A 6,000-nucleotide genomic window follows, 5' to 3' on the forward strand; every position below is an offset into this window, starting at 1 on the left:
TACATGGTATATTTCTGCTAAAGTTAAAATTAAGAAAGTTAAAATTATTTATTTAAATATTCACAATATGTGACATTCTCTCTATCCCATATTTATGTTACTAGTTACGGTGTTTGTTTCCACTGTGTGAATTTGTTTAAAGTGGATTTGTTTTTGTTTTGAGACAGGGTCTCACTCTGTCACCCAGGCTGGAATGCAGTGGCACAATCTCAGCTCCCTGCAGCCTTGAGTTCGTGGGCTCTAGCAATCCTCCTACCCCAGCCTCTGGAGTAGCTGGAACCACAGGTGCATGCCACCACACTCGGCTAATTTTTGTATTTTTAGTAGAGACAGGGTTTGCCATGTTGCCCAGGCTGGTCTGGAACTCCTGAGCTCAAGCAATCCACTCCTCTCAGCCTCCCAAAGTGCTGTGATTGCAGGCGTGAGCCACTGTATCCGGCTATTTGGTCTGTTTGGTTTTCTGTTTTTTTTTTTTTAGACGGAGTTTCACTGTGTCACCCAGGCTGGAGTGCAGTAATCTCAGAGCTGAATGCAATCTCTGCCTCCCAGGTTCAAGTGATTCTCCTGCCTCAGCCTCCTGAGTAGCTGGGATTACAGGCATGAGCCACCACACCTGGTTAACTTTTTGTATTTTTTAGTAGAAATTGGTTTCACCATGTTGACCAGGCTGGTCTTGAACTCCTGACCTCAAGTGATCCACCTGCCTTGGCCTCCCAAAGTGCTGGGATTACAGGCATGAGCCACCGCGCCTAGACTATTTGGTTTGTTTTTAACAACGTTTTCCTTAAACACTTAACTCCGATTATTTTTTACCCCCCTTCTTGTTTTTTATCTCAGACTTTCTGAATTAATAACTTACCTGATATTTGTGTGGCATTCCATGATTTACAAATAGCACTTTCACAGGACAAAGACATATGCACACAAGTAACTAAGGCAGCACTTGCCTCAAACATAAGGATTTAGACCATAACACTATTTATGACAAAAATAATATTTATGTCATAAACTGTAAAATTGCCCGTTAAGCTTAAATAACTCAATGTTTAGGAGAATTATTTGTGTTCTGTTCACCACCAGAGGGTGCCTAAATTATAATAGTAATATTGGGCCTTAGAAATGAAGTAAAACTCAATTTGAGAAATACATAAGAAACCTTAAGAATTTAAAACTTTCTCAGTTCCCCTACCCAGTGCTTGCTATAGTAGCAGAAGATAGTCACCAAAAATATGCTAAAATGAGAGGTGGCTATCATCTGGCTAGGCGCAGATTAGGAATTGGATTATTACTGAGGAAACCCTGCTCAGCTCTTATTATATCACTTCCGAAGTAAAAAGAAAATGTGTTTGTAGAAGCTGTGTGTGTGTGTGTGTGTGTGTGTGTGTAGGTGTGAAGGGAGGGGAAATTGGAATTGAAAATCAGAACCAGGAGAATGGAGTTCTTGTTCATTGCTCAGCACCAAGAGGAACTCTTAGTTCAATAGGCAATAAAACCACAGATATTACTGTAAGCCCTAGGTTAGAATATTCTAAAAGACACAGGTTCTAGTTTTTTAAATTTTGTGATATAATTTCTTTTGATATACTGTCAAAATGGCTACTGGTTTGGAGTGGCACATAAAAGGAAGGGAGTGTGTAAAGAAAAGGTCTGTTTTTAATGTGTTTTGAATAGATGTTTTAGAAGAATACTTATTTCCTGGTTAATAGTACAGCAGATCTTTCGGAATTTTTTTATAGGCTTAAAGTCAAATACATTTTCAAATACACATTAGATAAAAGAAGAATGATGATGGCTGCTCTTAAGTAAAAGTTTTTGTTCTGAACTACAATCATATTATAGTACTTTAAGCCAGCATTTCTATTCAAGTGTATTTTTCTCAGGTCACCAGGCATATCTAATGCACAGTGTGGCTAAATGTCTATTTGACTGGAGCAGTTGGATTTCTGCCAGATTTAGTTTCAAGAGGGTATAAGTGGATTTGGCTACAAATCAAATCTCCCTAACATGGCCATGGTTTTTCTGGTTAACGTGGGTGTCCACAATAAGAATGACTTATTCAAGTTGATTACATTGTGAGTGGTAAATCAGGAAAATAGCTATGAACTCTGGATTAGACTTACACAATCTCCAATTAGAAAACAGAACTGAAAAACAGACAAGTGAAATTCCATGATTAAAATCACAATCTGGACTGGAAACTCGTCTACTGCTGTGATGGAGTTTTCATAAAGCTCTTTTGTATTCTGTTGTAAAATAGGACCTGTGTCAGATATTTGAGACAATGCACATATTTAAAATCATCCATCCATCCTTTATCCATTCAACAAGTATTTGCTGAGTACCTACGATATTCCAGGCATCATGCTAGCTTCTGGCAAAGAAGCAAAAGATGAATCAAACATGTATCCAGATCTAAAAAAAAAAAAAGTCTCTTGGGAAAATGGGACAATGACAGCGGCCATAACAGGAGTACAGATTAAATTTTGTGGGAGTTCAGAAAAGAGAAAGATTATTTCTAGCTGATGAAATAGGTAAAAAGTTCATGATAGGTGAAGCTGTGCTTTGAGGTCTGAACAGGAATTAGGCAAACAGAAAAGAGAAAAAGGGAAATGGAGTTTAGAAAAGAGGGGAGAGCATGAGGAAAGTCTGAGACTTTCTAGTGAAAGCCAGAACATGAGGAAAATCGTGAGAGAAGATTTGCTGGCAGGACAATTTGTTGCAAAGGACTCATGAGAGGAAGAAGTGGGGGAAGAGGCTACACAGGCAAGTTTGAGGACAGATGTAGAAGGCCAACCTGTTGAGTTGATGCTTATTATGTTGTCTGAAGCCTGCTTTCTACAAGTACTTAAGGCAACTAGGAATTTGGATTCATTATGTAAAACTCTGGCCTCAGATTATTTGTAGTGCCCTATTTTCCAGTAACACATTTTTGAGTTAAAGTAAAACTGTCAAATACACACACACACACACACACACAAACACACTTGCTATTGTTGTAAGCTAATAAGGCACAATATACCCTTGAGATTAAGCTCATCATTTCATCTGCTACCTCCCTGGAACTTCTAGAATGCCACAGTCATCTTGAAAAACCACTGGTCAGAAACACTTGGATCTGAATCTTGGCTTCACCTCTCACTACCTATGTGATTTGGAGAATGTTTAAACCTTTCTGGATTTCACTTTCTTCTTCTGTAAAATGAAGGTACCTTCTGTATCTGTTTGCAACATTTTGGTTGCAACTGATGGAAAATTTAACTCGAATTGGCTTTGAGTTAAATGAACAAAGAGAATTTATTTGCTCTGTAATGGGAAAGACCAGAGTCAAGGTGAGTTTCAGGGGAGGCTGATCCAGCTGTGCAAAGAATGTCCCCAAGGACTTAGTTTCTTCATTTCTCTAGTCACTGTATCATATACCACAGGGCACCCCAACTCATGGCATCTCCAGACTCTCCCCTTTTGGTAGCAGGATGGCTTCACAGCTTCTAGACATCACATAGTCCCACCTCTCCATCCAAGGGAAGAGAGTTGTGCATACATCTTGGAATCTCTCTCTCTCTTTTTCCTCTCTCTCTCTCTCATTGGCCTGAATTGGGTTGTGTGCCCATCCATGACTCATCACTGTGGCCAGGGGGAAGAGGGAAGTGCAAGCCAATCAAGAGTTACCCTGAACCTGAGGGGAATAATCTTCTCAAACCTCATGGCTGAGGTGAATTTCCTGTAGAAATACCAGTCAACAACTAGAGGAAGGGAAAAGTAACTAGGCAGGCAACTAGCACACGTCTGCTTCTACGGTCAGTCTGAGAGTAAAAGCACAGAGTGGACAGTCAACAAATACTTTTCTTCCTTGCTCCATGTGGATTATCTTCCTCAGTATTCAGTAAAATCTAGTTTCTTATAAAGCCTTAAATATTTTCATTTATCTTTTGTTTACTTATTTTTTCAGAGACATAGTCTCACTCTGTCACCCAGGCTGGAGTGCAGTGGCACAATCATAGCTCACTGCAGCCTCAAACTCCTAGGCTCAAGTGATCTTCCCGCTTCAGCCTCCTGAGTAGCTGGACACCACACTCAGCTTCAGGTCCTCTTCTTATGAAACAATCTCTTTTGAAATGCCAGAGCAGTGCCTTTCTCCTTTAACCTCATAAGTATTTGCTTCCCAGACTATATACAGTCATGGCAGCATCACCAATACAACCTTTTGGAAATAAAAATTGTAATCAATTATTTTACGAAGTGTGTTTTCTACTATGCAATACCATCCAAACAGTTGGATTTTTTTTCATTAAATCAACCATTTGTTTTGTCATATTTTTCAATTTCAAAATAAGTTAAACCTGTTAAAATATAATTTATTCAACATCAGGAACATTATTTTGTATATGTTTTAGGATTTCCAGTTGAGCCTCAAATGGGATTCCACATCTGCCTGTATGTGATGAACCAGTAAGCTTTATAGGAGCATACTTACATAAATTGTTATACAGGGATGGGTAAGTATTAATTATGTTCATAATTGGCTACCAGCTATAGAGTTTATAACAAGATAATAGATTCCAGGATCCCAAATGGCCTAGTCTCTTGCATTCTAAGCAAGAGTCCATCTGGCAAAAGGAATTTAAAGGGAATTGTAGCCTTTACTTGCATTTCACAAGGAATATTATAGTGTATACTATATAAACTCTTCTTAAAATTTCCATCCTCCTTTTCTGCCACACCCCACAGAACACTCCAGAGTGTTCTGGAGCAGAGCACTCTCAACCCCCACAAATTCTCTCCTATACCTCAGCCTATATGACTTTCCTGCCCCTCTCTCCAGGCCCTATTTCTTATTATGTAGATTGGTACCCCTGGTTTCTGTTTACTTTCCTTAACCTTCAAGTATTACCGAAATTCTCCTATGTAAAGGGGATTCAGGAACTGGCACAGCAACCAAGAATCTTCCTCCTGGTCTTCCTGCCTCCAGTTCTAGTCTCTCTCTGGCCACCATATTGATTCAACACTACTAAAAAAGCTGAGAAATTTGATGTGGGAGGGTGAAATAGTACGAAATGTGGCCCAGATGCAATTCCAATAAATTTTGTCCCCAGCTTAAAGTGAATGTTAGGAATTGTGTGGAATGCTTTCCATACATTTTTTTTATTTGAATCTCTCAGCAACCTTATAAGGTAGATCCTGGAATCCAGGACTTTCAACTCAGAACTCCATTGCACATCACCTTTCTATAGGAAAGGATCTAGCCACAGATTTTTATCATTGGCATATTCATATACATTCGTATAGTTTGCTCATTCAGTATCCTTTATTGTAAAAGTTAGCCTAATACCATAAAAAAATTTTGTTATAAAAAATTGAGTTTAGAGTTGATGCTCCAATTAGAATCCAGTTTAGAAATTCTGCCTTTATTTTCATTTGACAAAACATTCATTGATGATAATAATGTACCTGTATTAGTCTGTTCTCATGCTGTTATGAAGAAATACCCAAAACTGGGTAATTTATAAAGAAAAGAGGTTTAATTAACTCAGTTCTGCAGGGCTGGGGAGACCTCAGGAAACTTACAATCATGGTGGAAAGGGAAGCAAACATGTCCTTCTTCACATGGCAGTAGGAAAGAGAAATGAGTGCCAAGTGAAGGCGGATGCCCCTTACAAAATGATCAGCTCTCATGAGAACTCACTCACTATCATGAGAACAGCATGGGGGAAACCGCCCCCATGATACAATTATCTCCACTTGGTCCTGCCCTTGACATGTGGGGATTATTACTATTCAAGGTGAGATTTGGGTGGGGACACAGTCAAACCATGTCACTACCAGAAGTTTAGATATAAAAAAGATAAACTCCAAGTAATAAAGCAAATAACAGGTATTTATAAAATATCACTTATGAACTTAGTATTCTGCAAAGAGCTTTGACAGAAAATTTTTACATAGAATTTGAATAGACCAACTGAAAAAAACATTATATAATTGGAGTAGATCTAAATTGAAAAACTG

The sequence above is a fragment of the Pan troglodytes genome, chromosome 13 (assembly GCF_028858775.2).
Source record: "Pan troglodytes isolate AG18354 chromosome 13, NHGRI_mPanTro3-v2.0_pri, whole genome shotgun sequence".
NCBI lineage: Eukaryota > Metazoa > Chordata > Mammalia > Primates > Hominidae > Pan > Pan troglodytes.